Here is a 16869-nt window from a genome sequence, read left to right as displayed (position 1 = left end):
ATTGGAAGATGGTCAGAATCAAAGTCAGCATGTGTGATCAAATCACTACATACATGACTTTGATCTGTAAGCACCAAATCAATTGTTGAAGGGTTTCTTACAGAAGAAAAGCATGTAGGACTATTCGGAGACAAAATAGAATAGTATCCTGAAGAACAATCGTTGAATAAAATTTTGCCATTGGAATTACTTTGAGAATTATTCCATGAACGATGTTTAGCGTTAAAATCGCCGATTATGAAAAATTTCGAACGATTTCTGGTGAGTTTTTGTAAATCACCTTTAAAATAATTTTTGAGCTCGCGTGTGCATTGAAATGGTAAATATGCTGCGGCAATGAATAAAATCCCAAGTTCAGTTTGAACTTCAATTCCCAAAGTTTCAATAACTTTCGTCTCAAGATGGGGAAGAGCACGATGTTTGATTCGGCGATGAATAACAATTGCAACTCCACCGCCGGAACCCTGAATCCTATCATATCTATGAACCACGTAATTGGGATCATATTTTAATTTTATGTTAGGTTTCAAAAATGTTTCAGTAATAATTGCAATATGCACATTATTTACTGTTAAAAAGTTAAAAAGCTCATTCTCATTGGCCTTCAATGAGCGAGCATTCCAATTTAATATTTTAATTGTTTTATTTAAAATCATTGCTAAATTTTAAATTAGAAACAATTTTAATAGTAAAATTTGTGCCTATTTGAATGGCTTCAAACATTGATTTTGCCTGCAACATGGCGTTCATAAGATCGAACATTGCCTGTTGCAAAAAAGAAAGTTTACCTGCCGTAATAGGCCCCAGGCAGTTGACATTAGAAAAAATATTTTCGGCAGCAATATTAGCTGGAGTGATAGGTGTACAATTATTTTCTAGCCTGTTTTGCTTACCCATATTAACGGTCATTTTCGAACTACCAACACTAGGCGGTATAATGTTCGAACTACCTGTAACCTGTGCATAAGTTAAACGGGTATGCAAAGGAGTAGGTAAACTATGCGTCACTGGTACGCTTGGAGAATTTTGTTTTGAAGTTGGTTTTAATTGAGAAATTGAATTTTGTTTACCTTGCCTTGCCTTAACAATTGCTAAACGGACTGGGCATTGATAAAAATTTGACATATGGTTGCCGTTACAATTCGCACAGCGAAAATTTTTACTCTCTTTCACAGGACATGTGTCCTTTTTGTGAGAAGAGTCTCCACAATTAAGACATTTTTGGTCCATGTTACAGAATTTGGAACCATGGCCATAACGTTGGCAAGTACGGCATTGGGTGATATGCTTTTCACCTCCGCCATACTTCCTATAAATTTCCCACTTTACACGCACATTATACAAAGCATGTGCTTTTTCAAAAAATTTTAAGTTGTTAACCTCATTGCGGTTAAAATGAATTAAATAATTAACAAGGGAAATTCCAGTTCTCTGACTGTTTTCGCCTCGTGATTTTTGTTTCATTAGAATTACTTGGGTAGGGGCTATGCCAAGTAATTCTGTTAAAGTAAGTTTGATCTCATCAACGGTTTGATCGTTGGTGAGACCTTTCAAGACAACCTTGAACGGCTTGGTGTTCTTGGTGTCATATGTAAAAAATTTGTACATCTTGTCAGTTAAATACTGAACAAGACGATCACGACCCTTTACTGAGTCGGCTAATAAGCGGCATTCACCTCTACGGCCAATTTGATAGGTAACTTTAACGTCAGAAACAAACGTTGAAAGTTCCTTTTTGAATATATTAAATTCAGAAGAAATAGTTACCACAATAGGTGGAACTTTCTCCTTTTTTAAAGATTTTATATTTTGTATAGTTTCATTATTAATAACTTCCATTTCACCAGCTTCTTGCTCAGGCAAAATATCAAAAGGATTGTCACTACAGACACTCGATGTGTCAGAAAGAGATGCCTCTCTTTTCCTCCCCGCAGCGATGCGAGGTTTCTTTTTCCGTCCAGCCATTTCAGGTGATACGAAAAAAGTTAAAACAAATGTTAAATTCAAAAGTAGGTAGTCTTGAGAAAGACTGATGGGAAATAACTTTCAGGTAATCTTTAAAAGACACACTGACAAAACACAAACTTTGAAGCTATAGGCAGTCAAAGACCAGTCCACAAGCAACCGAAAAAACGTCTGATCTGTAGGACAGTTCAAGACGCACTGAAGTCTCTGTAGTTTATCAAGCTTCGCTTTAGCGGTTACCTCGTTAGGCCACCATATAAGTGAGGCATATGTGGTTTTCGGACGAACAATTGTCGAATAAATCAAGTGGCCTATTTTGGGTCGTACTCCCCATGTTTTCCCACGACTCTGCTACAAACCCATGGGGCATTTGTAGACCCTTAATGATAATTTTGTCTAGATGGGAATTCTAATTCAGTTTTTCATCCGAAGTTACACCGAGGTATTCAACTTCTGCAAACTGAATTTGAACTCCATCTAGAGTAGGTTGACTTAGTTTTACCCTTTTAGTAACAGATACTATAACAGTTTTAGAAGGCTTTACATTTAAATCCCCTCCTCTACACCATTTCAAAGTTAGCTTGAGCGCAGTTTGTAACCGATTAGAAATCGTGTCAGCAAACTTCCCACGAACTATTATGGCTACATCACCTACGTATCCATCCAGCTCATACTATAGTTCTTCTAGCCTTTTAAGAAGCTCGTCTACAACTAAGGACCACAATAAAGACGAAAGAACAATTAAAATGATACCCATAGACCTAAAACCAACTGTAGACAATATTTTGATATCCAAGACGGTGTTTCCGGTTTCCGGAAAACAGCTTTAAACTACAAAATAACGTTTGCGCTAAACAAATGGATATAAATTGCCAATTTTTATGGGTTTTAGAGGTACACGCACTGACGAAACTGCGCATGCAGTATGGATGGCAACGACTAGCAGGGCACTTTGTATTTTACTTCTTCCGCGAAGGAAGTAAGCACCAAGGTAAAGTTTCTTTCACACACCAGGTTCCCCAAGAAGGTGCTGTTGTAGCTGACAATCTCAGCGAGAAGGGGATGCAATGCTTTTCTTTCGCTCCGGACTGGCCGTGAATGGGGAAATTTATAGTACGAAGTGCCTGGCAAATGTTGAGTCGTTCATCAATCGGCCCACTACTCGAAGCGATCGCTAGAGGAGATGTAGCTGCTGAATATCGATGTGGTACCCAAGTTGGCGAACCTACCCAACGTCCCCAAGCTGCGTCTCATCGAGAATTTCTGGGCAAGCCTTAAGCGTAAGATTTACTCCAACAACTTTGTCGCGAAAACTATAAGTATCTTCGTGTTAGGGATGATATATAAAGCCCAAACTTGCCGTGAGATAAGAAAGTGACGTAAATACCACTTTTTCGAATATGGGGTTTTTATGCCAATTTGTTGGTTATTCGCAGACACATTTTTCGGTATCTTTCTTTTAGTCGTTTTTTATTCGTACGTTGCATAAAATCAAGAAAACAAAATGACGTATGCACCATTTCACTAAAAAAGTAACAAGTAACCCATTCGTTTTTGGGCCGTATTGAAAAACTGATCAAATGGAAGTACGTCATAATGTCATATCACGGCAGAAAAATCGATCTAAAATGCCATTTTGAAATCCATTTTATTCCAAGCCATTAGCCTTATATGGCCGAATACCATAAAATAAGGGTGTCATACACAACCTCTTAAACTTAATTGCAAATTTTCCCAGCGATAGTCCTCGCACAGTACTCCATTAGTGCACAATATTTAAATAGTTGTCCTTTATTGTATCCATACTTTCTGGAATCATATAGCTTACTATACCTAAAGTATACGAATTTACTGTAAAATATTCTCAGCAATTCGGAAAAACATAATATTGAAAATAAGTAGGAAAATTTCCAAGATGACGAAAAAAGATTTTTTTTTTTCAAATCCCTTTACTTACTTTATTTTTCAGCGACAGACTGATTACACTGGTTAGCACAGGTTTTGCGCTAAGCTCAAAACAGAAAATAGGAAAATAGGAAAGATTATAGCTTTTTTATCATTCATGTGAATTTTGGTGACCCTAGTCGGCTCAGAAGTGCGGCAGAGGGCTGTAAAACGATTGCTCGTCGGGTCGGTCGCTTCTACGTGTTACGGGCACACTTCATTTAAGTTTTTACCGTTCTCTACCAGCAAAGTCTCAACAAATCCTATTCCCGCAGCTTCGCTCTTGAGAGGTCCAAAAGCCTCTTCCGCTGCTTTACGGTCAATAACAAAGTTGTCGATATGGTACGCAATATCTAGTTACATAGTCGCAAAAGATTAATGGTGCGAAACCACTGAATCGTTCCATGCTACGTCGCAAATCGATCCTGATCGACCATTTCCGATTTCGGTGAAACTTTTCACAGTTTTTCCCTTTTTGATAATAAGGTTATTTTATGATATCCACTGTTTATGTTGATTCACGACTGCGCTTTCAAAAGAGCTTATCCAGAAATGTGACTGATGAGTAAAATATTTATTTCTGCGCCGAACGTCTAAAAATGATAAAAAATATTTGTAGTGTCTTAACGGTTTGTATCCAGAGCTCAATAGCAATACTCTCTTCTACAAAGTTGTATGAAGAAGCGCCTATTAAAAAAAATTATTTTTTGTGAAATATTCATAACCTTTGAGCCAGTTGATCGATTATCCCTCTCTTTGGATCAAAAACTAGTCTAGTATAGTTTTAAGAAAAAATACCAAAAAATCAAGTCTTTTTGCTACAAAAAAATTATTTCAATTTTGACATGTTCAATTTGCTCAAATATAAAAATTACATCTTTTTTAAATTTCTTCCTATTTAGAGTTGTGCTTTTCAAACTAAGCCCAAGAGATGTTTTTTTTTTATATTTACCCCAGAAAGAATAACAGGCAATTTTTAAGAGACAATTTTTCTATCTAAAATAATAACAACTTTGAGCAGAATTGTGACATTTACAATGTCAGCATTGCAAAATGTCTGTATTAAAAAACCCTTCAAGTCGTTTAAAGACAGTTTAGATTTGAAAATTGGAATAAAAATGCTAGAGCAAAAAATGTGTTTTTTTCAATCTGGTTCGGTTATTTTTAAAGATAGAAGAATTTTTATTTCTGCAAAGTTGCTTTAAATTAACATGCCTGCAACATTATTGAAAAACTTGATTTTCTATCTACAAAGATAAAAAATTAGATAATTGGTTTTATTGAAATTTTGGGTAACCCCTAATTTTGATATTTTTTCAAGTTTTTCTCTAGAGTATTGCTATCGATCCGAATTTTCCTCCAAATTCGATTTCTGGACAGTTTCGCATTGGTTGATTAGGGCTTGAGCTTTTGCGACGTTAAACAATAAGCTTGACAGCTCTTCACCCCGCTTCAAACCATCTAACATCACGAAAGTATCCGATATCTCACCGGCTACCCTGACGCTCAATGAAGAATCGTCAAGTGTGACGCGTATCAGTCTATTCAGTTTTGTTGGGAAACCATGTTCGATCATAATCCGCCAAAATTCTTCTCTCTTAACTGTATCGTATGCTGCTTTGAAGTCTATGAACAGATGGTGATTCTGCATGTTTAACTATCGAAATTTATCGACGATTTCTAGCAAGGTGAACATTTGGTCCATAGTGGAGTGTCCCCTTCGAAAACCGCATTGGCATTCACCAACAAAGATTTCATGCAACGGTGGCTGTGGAACAGGATGCAAGGGAGAATTTCGTACACGGTAATGAAAAGAGTTATGCCTCGCTAATTGCCACAGCTAAGGTTTTTTTGTATATAGTATTTCAAAGTCTTTATTCTTAGCAGTTCGCAAATCCGAAAAATTTATTTATCTGTCCCACTAGTTTTCCTGTAATTTTCACACCAAACGGCATCATCTATTTGAAAAATTCTAACTCAAAAATCGTACACGCAAAAGTTCAAGCTTCAATCATCCAATGTGTCCTTTCAATTCGCACAGAATTGGCTCTGACTTCGCACAACCAATGCATCTTACGCATAACGCAAAAGTTGTACAAGGAATACATTGACAGAGATCAAAATCAGAATATGTATCATATACATAAAAATCGTAATGTCTCGGTAAACTTCGGCTTCGGGCGAACGATCAGTTTCGAGGCGCTCAAAAAACCGTTCTTTACTTTTACGAGCCGGTGCGTATTAACGGCTCGTGCACCCCTAAAAATCTTCAGCAACCGAAACAGCCAATGGCGAGCCTTGTTGCCGCGGAAGTTATTGACGCTGGTGCCAGTATCGCAGAACCGAATGCATGTGAATGAAACCAGAGTCATAATTAAATACAAAATGTTTTGGACTAATCTCATGTTTTTGTTTATTGTTAATGATTGAACGATGTTTTCAAATGACCTGATTCATGAAAGTGAATCGATCAGACAATAATTTCTTCAATGGAGTCAGTACCCAACTTATCAGTATTGATTGCTGGTTGCACTGTTTTAACGATGCCAACCTTCTGAACATCGGCTGATGCTTTATAAGTGTAGTGGTTTGGAGCTGCGCAATACATTCAAAATACGCTAGAGCATCAAATGCGTTATGCCCAACGCACATGCGTTGTACTGGTTCCAATTTTGATCAGTAAATGCGCTTATTTCGCTCATAAATGATCTGGTTACGCACACTCCAACTTTTGCGTGTACATCAAAGCATCAGAATTAGTTTGAATTTGCTATAAAATATTACATATAAACTGAAAAAAGTGAAGAAAACTATCTCCAGGATGATGAAAAACCCCTTTGGTTTCGCCAAATTTCGGAAGTATTTTTGGTACTAACTATTTGAAGTGCAGTGAAATGATAATAGTGAAAAATGTAAAATGATGTAAAAAATTGTGAAACAATTGTGAAAAATTGTAAAATTTTAAAATTTTCAATTCAATCTTTAAATATTACTCAACAGAATTATTCCATTCGTAAATAAACTAAAAAAAAAACATCATTACAGAAATACACTAAAATTCGCCAATGTCGAGTGTCTAGCGTTTACGTAACAATACGATTACTAAAACTTGTGTCTTTACCCTAAATAAAAACGAAAACCTGTCAAATTTTAAAAATACAGTATTTCATTCATGTTAACGTAAAAACTTCAAGGTATTGGTATAAAGGATTATACTCAGCATTTGAACGTGATAACTTTAAAGATATAATTTATTCTGGACCGACCGATGAACTAACTAGCCAGTGTCCATTGAGGATTCACCGAATATTCCTAGTAGAAAAGAAAAAGTATGTTATTTCCCCAGTTTCGTATATTCATTCAACTGCTAACCGAAATGCTGTCTTAGTCATGCCTAGAATTCAAACTTTAGGGTAAACTATGTTAATATTTTTTTTTTTTTTTTATTCTCGCTTATTTTCCGTCGGTCTAGTTCCGCCACTGTTGTGGCCAATCACCGACGCCCAGGGAGGCGGCTCCACACCCAGGACCCTAACTCACGACCCGTTTATTAACGGACCGGCGCCAACGGCTTTACTTCCTCATGCGATGGAAGGCGTGATCCCAAAGATTTTTTCGCCTCAGAAAATCTCCCGGTGTTGGCTAGGATTGAATCTAGACCAGTTGGGTTGGTTGTGAGTGGATCACGCCACCTCACAACCATCGACACCTATGTCGGCGGTGGGATTCGAACCCAGGCGTCGAGCGTGGTTGGCGGAGACGTTACCAACCACGCTAGGCCCCCGCTAAACTATGTTAATATGTCAGTGCAGGAAAAGCTTATTGAAACACAATAATATATCACACTCCTAATTATTCAAATGAGTTACATGATATTTATAATCTATATTTGGCTGCGTTCTCAATATCGTTAAATTACATCCTACTTTCAAACCCCTCACGCTATTTAACACCTATAATTATTATAATAACATATTTTCAACGCAAAGCCATGTGCAGTAAAAAAAAACATTATTATTATACATCATCCATTAATCATATGTTCAAGCGATAATCTGAAAACATAAGTCTAAGTATATAAATAGGAGCCATTTATCTAAAAACACGTTTTTCATGAGCAATATTGGGAGTTGCTGCCTACCAGGGTGCCACTAGTTATTCAAACATATTTGTAATGACCTTGCCGAATACAACTGTACGGATACCGCTGCAATGCTGCATTATTAACACATCATTCGTTCTCGACTCGCGGTCAATTACTAACTCGTAATCCATTATACGATACTGTTGATTATTGATAATGCAACCTTCGCCGCTTTGCTAAGGGCGAATGCGTGCTGTTCGTCATTCGACTGAGAATGTTTTTTGCTCACTTTATCCAGATTCATTATTACTTCGATCCGAATGGAGATTGCTGTTCGATTATGACGGCCATGCTTACACTCTAGATATGTATGCTACTCACGGGGTCGAATTTCCTTCAAAGATCAATGACATAAAGTGCGCAAAATATGCGACACATAAATTGCAACTTAAAACACGTTTAGCACCAGGAGGCAGTATCTTGTAAAACCGACCGGCGTAGATCAAACAAGTCTCCGGGACTCGCTGTGCATTGGAAGGTAAGGATAATGGAGTCCATTATTGTTATTTTACGTAACGCGCAGCGTTGTTGACCATTGATTGCTACACTGGGTTTGCTGTGGTTCGACGTATGGGTCTTGCTCCGTGGTTATAATGTATGCAGATTGACAAGGGAACCAAGAAAAGTGCGCACACGAACCTTGCTTGACATACAACGCTGGTGAATAAAAATAAGTCTTGTATTTTTGTTAAGGCGCTTGAACGAATCTTTAGCTGTCAACACCAGCCAAATGATTGCAATTATTATTTGTTATGACTCATCAGAGTGTATTTATAATAACAGTTTTCTTCCTTTGCCTCAATTATGAAAAAATTTTCCTTTGTACGATTATTGAAAAGCATGTTATCATAATAAGTAATATTTCGTAAAAGAGAATAAAATAAGCACTTGGTCATAAAAAATGAATGCATTACTAAGCCCGGCGACGCAGCGTAATCGCTGTAGTCCATCGACCTCTGATAACCATTCATGGGATTTCATTGAGATGATATTTGTCCGTCAAATTCAAACAACAAATCCCTATCCTATGCACCAAATCCTCGACAAGCTTGCCGTCCCTGGCCGGCTAAGTACACGATCACCGCGAAGCAGTCGTTCTATTTGTGACCGTGTCGGCGTGGGCGTAGTCGGCTCAAAGCCGTCCAAATTTAAACTGGCAGTAAATTAATAAATTGTGTCTACACAGAGAATTCCTCCACAAATTTCGCACACTCTCTCTCATACACATACACACATATACACTCGCACCAGAGCGCAATACAGGTTTTCGTCGGAGGAGATTTCAAACACGACCGAATATAAATATTTATTCACTCTATGATGGTAGGAAAAGGCCCGGCGCAGTGGGTGCGGAGTCCGAGGTCTCAATCGACGGAATATGGCATAAATCTTGCACACTAGCTAACAACAAACTCAGCTGCTGAAGGTCACGGCTCCCAAGATTTAAATCGGCATCTTCTGCATCTGAAATCCGCCGAACGACACGCAGAGAAATGCTTGGTTCAATCTATTCCTGATCAGCATTCGTTTCGAATCTAAATGCAAGAAACGCACTTGCGTGCAATTTCGTGTGTCACATAATCGAATGGATTCCTGTTACGAAGACGACGCGACGCGGTCAGTCATCAGTAACTGTTTGATTTGCTGTCTCTATTTGTTTTCTCAATCAGCGTGAAATTTCAATAGCAAACGCTCCCTCTAGCAGTAGAATAACTCACGTGGCTTTGTTCGTTTTGCCTGTTAGCTTGACAGTCAGGAAATACCTTAATTTGACTCTTGATTGCACGCATATCACATATTCTATTTGGTACCGTTCCGAAACTGGATTATGAAACCTGGTCCTACTAACTGTTTGTTTTGCTATTTTTTCAAATATTCCTACCGTTTCGATAACTTACAGATGAACTCGAAAGCTTAAAAGTCTGTTCCTTACTGAATAACCACTCAATAATAATGAATTGTGCCTCTGCAAAATTTTTGACAATTAAGTGTGAAGCAGTCCAAACAAGATCGGATGTCTCAATTTGCACCTGCTCCATTCCGTCATGTACTGCTACGTGCTTTAATTTTTAATTGCGCTGGAATCAGTCTGCACGTAAACTTACCTTTCACGAGTAGTAAACTATAAACAATTGTTCTCCTGTTGCAACATTAAGCACAATCTGAAACGCAAAAAGATAAAACGGAAACATTTATTTATCATTCCAATCTAGATTGCTCGAGGTTCGTCTGCAGAAAAAAAACGGCCGGAATTCATTACAGTTTTTATATTTATTCGGATCGAAACGCATGAGTAAAGCGATGCAATAATTTTTACACCTCTAACTGCTAACTGCCAACCAACAAAGACTGGTCCGTCAGCAAATTGTCTAGCATAAAATTGGCAAAAACATTAAGATTGCACGTTATAACATCCGCTATGAAAGTTATGAGTAATCCCAATAATACCAAATGTATCGACTTTCTTTCCAAAACACATAAGATTGTTTTTTTCTATTTCCGGAAAAACTGGCATCTCTGGATCAATTCATCGAACATTTTCAATGTAAACCAATATTTGCCATCAACCCAAACGAACACTCGTTCGGCATTTCTAGAATACAATCATGCATTCTTCTACCCGAATCGCTGGGTCTGCTGTATTTTGGAACAAAAACACTCGCGTACCTACAGCTAATCCGACAGTGCAACGTTGTGTTGTCCGACGGGGCAAGCTTCTTTTATGGTGGATTCGTGGATTCACAGCAAAAATCAAACAAAACCGCATACCGCTTACATTCTGGGCCTGGTTTGGTCTATATTTAGTCTGACAGGGCCGTCTTAGGGAGGTAATGGGGAGTCTGAACAAATTGTCGTTTCTAAAAGGTGATTTATTAGAATTTTGTCATTTTCCTAATCATGCTTTCCAGTCCCGAAATCCATCCCTGCCGAACCGTCATCGTCACCAATCGACAGCGACGCGACGCAGCTTCAGTCAGCACCGAACTGGTCATGTCGATTACCATTAAAGGTAATGGTATTTAATGTTTCCATTCTTCTTGTGCTACCGCTCTTGTCCCTTCTCGGTTCCTGGGACCCCCTCAAATCTCTCAATCATTGGCCGACGGTCGTCGTATCGCATCACTGACACTATGCAGACGCTCGAAAACCCGTGAAGATATCGTGCGGCCGACACGGTTTTGCACGCCGATCCTATGCGATTTTACCATAAATCTACAATTTATTGACAATGTCATACCTTGTCCGGTGGTGGTGAGTAGCGGCTCGCAAATGTGGTTATTATACGAGCAGCGCACTCCACATGAAGCCGTACCTACCGCCAATGAACGGGGCAGACTCGAGATGGCATATTTTGACATATGTTTCGTTCGGTGCACATAGGTATGTACTTCGGTAAGGGTTTGTATCAACCGGAGGGGTTTCGGGTGGCCCATTTTACATCCATTAAACCTGCGAGTGTTTCGATAGGAATCTTTCAAAAGAGCATATTTTAATGCATGACCAAAAGAAGGTGCATGATCGGCCACTGCATTAGCCGGCCAGATTTTATCTAGCCTGTCGTCTGCTCAAACAGCTGACATTCGTGTGAATGAAGGCTTTCAATGCAAATCAACATGACAACATCGAATCCATCGGTCAGTTTTTTTATCCTTTTGTCCGGCCGCATGAACCTATAAAAAAGCAAACTTTTTCTAATCAACTCGCGTGCATTGGCATAGTCAATCAGAAAAGTGGTTTAATTGCTTATAGTTTTGAATAAAATGTTCAAGCAAGTTTTCGATATTCGAAAAAAAAATACTACTAAAATGTCTCCTAATAAATAAATGCAATTAAAAACTCAAGATAAATAAATGATAGAGGTTTCATGTTCGAGAAGTTTTTTGTGCATTCATTAACGACATATAAACAACTACGGCTGAAGTGCCCTAATATTTTTCATTACCAGGTAATGGCTCATTTCACGATAAGCTCAAAAATCAACATACCCCCATTGCAAGGTTATGTCACATGTACCTCACACAAATGCAGATGATAATAAACGGGTTTCCATAGCTATAAAGCATGGAAATAAAACTAGGTATTTATTGACGGCAATATCAATAAATCTGCAGCCTCGGATAAACAAACAAAGCTCTTCCCATACCAATAAAGTGCCGTTCCAATTCATGTTCGATTTATGTTAATTTCGGCATTTCATTCCCCCGAATAACATTTGTCGATTGGGTACTATTGTACAATGCAACTTGAATTCGATGCCGAAGCGCGACCGCTACCAGTGCGCTCGCTCTGGTATGTTATGCGTTTCGACTGTTCGCCGTTACTAGCTGCTGAATTTTCCGAATTGCAGTCCGCAGGGACTTACTGGTAAAATTATTGCTACTATTTGTTCTACTCCGGACAAGCCAAAGCCATGAGGTAATTGTAAAGTTGAATCAAAGATATGGACATAGAAAATATCCTGTTTTCATTACACTAAAATGTATATTATAGTTGGTTGCACTTTTTGCAAGTTTCGAAACATTGCTAGTTGCGACAGCATTCTGCAAACAAATATACGCAACTTTTTTTACATATTCGTGTCAAATAAAATAACATGCAGCGACATGCTACACATCGCCCGGAAGTAACTTGAAACAGTTGCTTGTTTTGCTTCGGGTAAATCATTTTATTGTCATTATATAATCTAGCGACTTAGGAACTAGCTACAGTGAATTGACAAAAAAACATAATCATAGCAGGGCAATAAAACGAATTATTATTATATCTTTCCGATAGTTAAATTGAATAGATTTGGTGGATTTTATAATAAAAAAACAAGATTTTTAAAAATCGAGCTTTCAAGATTTTTAATTTCTAATTCCTTTTTAATTTATTCTTCATAAAAACTTTCTTTTTCGTAGATGCGCAAAAGTACTATTTAAAACGTTCCCTAAGACACATCACACCAATCAAACAAACCGTTTTGTCTCTAAAAAAATATTTTGGAAATTTTAACTTTTTGAGTTCTGTTTTGTCTCCGATAATATTTCCTACTCCTTGGAATAGGTGACATAAAGTCACCGAAACAGTCAGATTAAGGAAAAAACAAAGCGTTTTTGCTTTCATACACGGACTGATTAAGCCGACAATCCCGCAAAACTTATGCATAACTATCTGCACCGTCCTGGGAAACGTGTGTCAAAAGTTCTCTGGGTCTCTTTTAGACAGTCGTCGCGTACAGCTTGCCAGATCATTTTCTTTGATCCGTATTAGTTTCCAGAGGTTGAAACTCTTCCATGGGCAGTGGCTTTTAATCATCGCCTGTACAGTAACTTGCCTCGAGAATTTTCCTTTCAAAGCGCAATATAAACCTATTACTTTACGCAACTGATCTTTGACAGATACACAAGTTCTCGAACCGCAACTTTGAAGGCTTCCTTGAGTTTGCGTATATTAACAATAGCAATAGCATGCGAACAGATTGCCTGCGAGCTGATCAAAAGAGCCGTTTCCTCGGAAGAATTAGTTCTTCTGAGAGCAATAAAAAGATTTCGCGCTTCCAAGGAACTAACTTTTCTTATCAGCTCGCGAGCGGATCGCCAGCATCTATGTAGATTCAGACGATCAGTGAACCAGTTCGTTCGCTCTTCATTTCTTTTTTGCTATCCATTTGCGGTGTCTTATAATAAACTATACTGATCGAAAAAATATTAGGCAGAATAAAAAAAATCATTGAGCGGTTAAAAAGAACTAGGTCACCTCAGCGAGCGGAACCGATTTTCCCACTTCTACACAGAAGTACACCGCAGTGCGCACTACTGAGATAATACAACAGAGACAACTTAAGTTTTCTCGTAGAAGAATGTGATGCGGAGTGGCACATGGATTTTCGAGATGTAAGCAAACACAATCTACTTTCCTACCCAGATACTCTCCTCGTTTAATATATGCTCAAGAGACTCACTGTAAAAGCAATGCAATGAACTCTGTTGTGTAGTTAATGTGGGTCATTCCGTGTGAGAAAGCTTAACTCAGGTTATTATCTCTCAGGAGAGATGTTTCATATTCCAGCTCTATTGGCTAATTCTTCTATTCGTTAGCAGACGGCGGGCAGCGCTGCACGACAATTGTATCCTATGTTCATTTAAATTTCACTCAGTTGTCTTCAAGTTTTAATTTTAGATATCGTTTATTGTTTTTGTGACATAGCTGATGTTCTTCTCATTACCAGCATTTATAGAGCTTGAACGCAGAGACAAAAACATCAACTAGATAATAATGATTGAAGGCTTTTTTAGGTAATTGTTGCCTCAATATGGTTCATAGATAAAAATATATACACTAAGGTCGCTTTTTACGCGGTTTTTCACGCAGCAATCATCGTAATGCGGTTTTTTATGCAGCTATTTTTACGTGGCTATTTTTACGCGGACTCCGGAGTCCACGCGGTTTTTTACGTGGCTATTTTTACGCGGCACGTATCCCCCGAGTAAAAAGTGACTTTGATGTATATAAAAAACCAAACTAATCTACCTAGCGGTGAGACCCAGCCTTTCTCATTCGAACTTATTATTTGTTTAAATAGATTTATACGAACACTTCAATTAACACTTGACGCAACTGATCTTCGGCAGATACGTATGTAAGTTCTTGAATTGCAACCTTGAAGGCTTCACTGAATGTGTGGATATTACCAAAAGCAATTGCTCGCGAACAGATTGCCTGCGAGCTGATCGGAAAAGTTTATCGGAAGAACCAGTTCTTCTGAGAACGATCAAAATATTTCGCTCTTTCAAGTAACTAACTCTTTTGTTGAACCCGCGAGCGGATCGCATGCATCTACATAGATTCAGAAGATCAGAGAATCAGGTTCCTTGGTCTTTTCATTCCATTTTTTGCTATCCATTCGTGTGCCTCTGTGTCCGTGGCTGAACTGTGGCAAGTTAATTTGTGTTTGCTCTTGCGGCTAGTGGATGGGTTATGAATAGCAGAATCAAATAGCCGGTAGCAGCTTGTTGCTGGGAGTTATATTGAAGCTGCGCGCACGGCTTTGCACCCGATAAGAGGGGTATATAACTTTCACATGTCTCGCTTACGGTGTCTAATAATATACTATTCGGATCGAAAAACAATTATGTATAATAAAAAAAGCAAGTGACTGCGGCTCACTGTAAAAGCACTGCAGTGAGCTCTTTAGTTTAGTTTATTCGACACGGCACGTGCAGTGAGCTCTGTTGTGTAGTTATTGTGCGTAATGTCTTTTCGTGTGAGAAAGCTCACCTCGATTTATTATCTCTCAGGAGTGATATTCCAGCTTTAAGCTCTATGGGCTAACTCATGTATACATTAACAGAAGGCGGGCAGCGCTGCATGACAATTGTATCCTATGTTCCTTTTAATTTTACTCAGTTGTCCCTAGTTAGGTAATTATGGTAAACAGCTGGCTCATAGATCAAAAAAGTATTAAGAAGGATCTCCTTCTGACATAGAATATTATATTATATTATGTATGTGCTTTCCTGGGTACCTAGTTTTTGGCTATGCTAATATTTTACCTAAATGATATTTTGCAGGTACGTGTTATTTAACATATTTTATATGAATGATCCCCATAAAAGTCAAGTTTCATTCAATTCGAAGAGGTATTATTATATACACTATTGGGCACAAATAAAATCCAGCTTCATTTAGAACTAAAGTAAGCCAACATTAAACATTTTTTTCAAACTTGTCTCAATCAATACTATGTAAAAATAGGTTATTAGTAGACCATTTTGCTATTTCAGTAGTTATCATTGATTTACTTTTCAGAAAAGCTAAAACTGACCAGTTGCATTAATTTGTTTTACCATGTTTTTCTCATCCACGCACACCTCGGTTCTGCATATCTGACACAAACATAATTTTTCGTGCTGTTTAGTCAACTTTAGTCGTGTACTGTATATACTGTATACTGACGTGTTTTTGACGCGGAGAAAGCTTCCGGAAAATAGATGGGAAGCAAATCTCTACACAGGCTCAAGTTTAATTGTAATCCATCCTGATTTTAAGGAGGGGTGTTCCACAAAAAACTCTATTTTGTTGTGTTCAGCATACAGATAGGACATCGCAGTATTCAGCAATTGTTTTTCTTTTAAAATTATCCGCAACTTTGCTGAAGGAAGCAATCCGGTATATTTAAAATTAGAGAAAAATAATTTACTATTTAACTGTTAGGTGGATTGATCGAAAAACCAAAAACGCCAGAAGTAAGGCCTTATTCTATGAAACAATTTTGCTGGAGACATTGAGTACATAAAATCAATTTTTCATAGTCAAATCTAGAACGATCAAGATTTTTCGAATTTAGACCACTGTGCACTGTGGGGTTTTCAAATAAATCCTTCCACCAATTATACATGTCTTGAAATATAATACTTGGAATGTGTAGAAACTATTTTGGAAGTTGTTTCATAAAATTGTGGCTGAAAAACGTGCTTTACATTGAGTATTTCGTCGTTTTAATACCATTTTTTGTACTTTACGACCTTAGAAAGGGCATTACTCAAAAATGTACCGTACGATGATTTTGAAATTTTGACCAGAAATTCTGTACGTCATAACGAATCGAATGGTGTATTCAGATTCTTTGGTGCTTTTTTTTATAATAACGTCTGTGGGAGCACCGTGAGAATCATTGCGGAAAACTATGCTGGAGGCCAACTAGACCTACCAGATGAATAAAGACACGAAGCATAACTATTTTGCTGCGTTGTAGGCTTGGGACGAGCTGGACCACCGGAACCTCATAGAGAGTATGCCAAAGTGTTGCTTTGAAGTCAAACAGGGTAAGTAGA

At 37.9% G+C, this 16869-nt stretch overlaps 1 protein-coding gene across 11 annotated transcripts in view; it reads right to left on the bottom strand.

Moving 5' to 3' along the window:
* The window catches only part of LOC129730309 (dnaJ protein homolog 1), a 135075-nt gene that overhangs the window by 81958 nt on the left and 36248 nt on the right, over positions 1-16869 (bottom strand). For 10 of the 11 annotated variants that reach the window (XM_055689541.1, XM_055689549.1, XM_055689539.1 and 7 more), the window contains one exon: positions 10159-10215. The exons of the other annotated variant lie outside the window; for it this stretch is intronic. The gene's annotated coding sequence lies outside the window, so the exon portion shown is untranslated. The remainder of the gene's footprint in view (positions 1-10158; positions 10216-16869) is intronic. 11 annotated transcript variants of the gene reach the window in all.

This window comes from Wyeomyia smithii, chromosome 3, assembly GCF_029784165.1.
Source record: "Wyeomyia smithii strain HCP4-BCI-WySm-NY-G18 chromosome 3, ASM2978416v1, whole genome shotgun sequence".
Taxonomy (NCBI): Eukaryota; Metazoa; Arthropoda; class Insecta; order Diptera; family Culicidae; genus Wyeomyia; species Wyeomyia smithii.
Note: the sequence above shows the minus strand (reverse complement) of the source record. Positions and strands in the feature narration are given on the sequence as shown.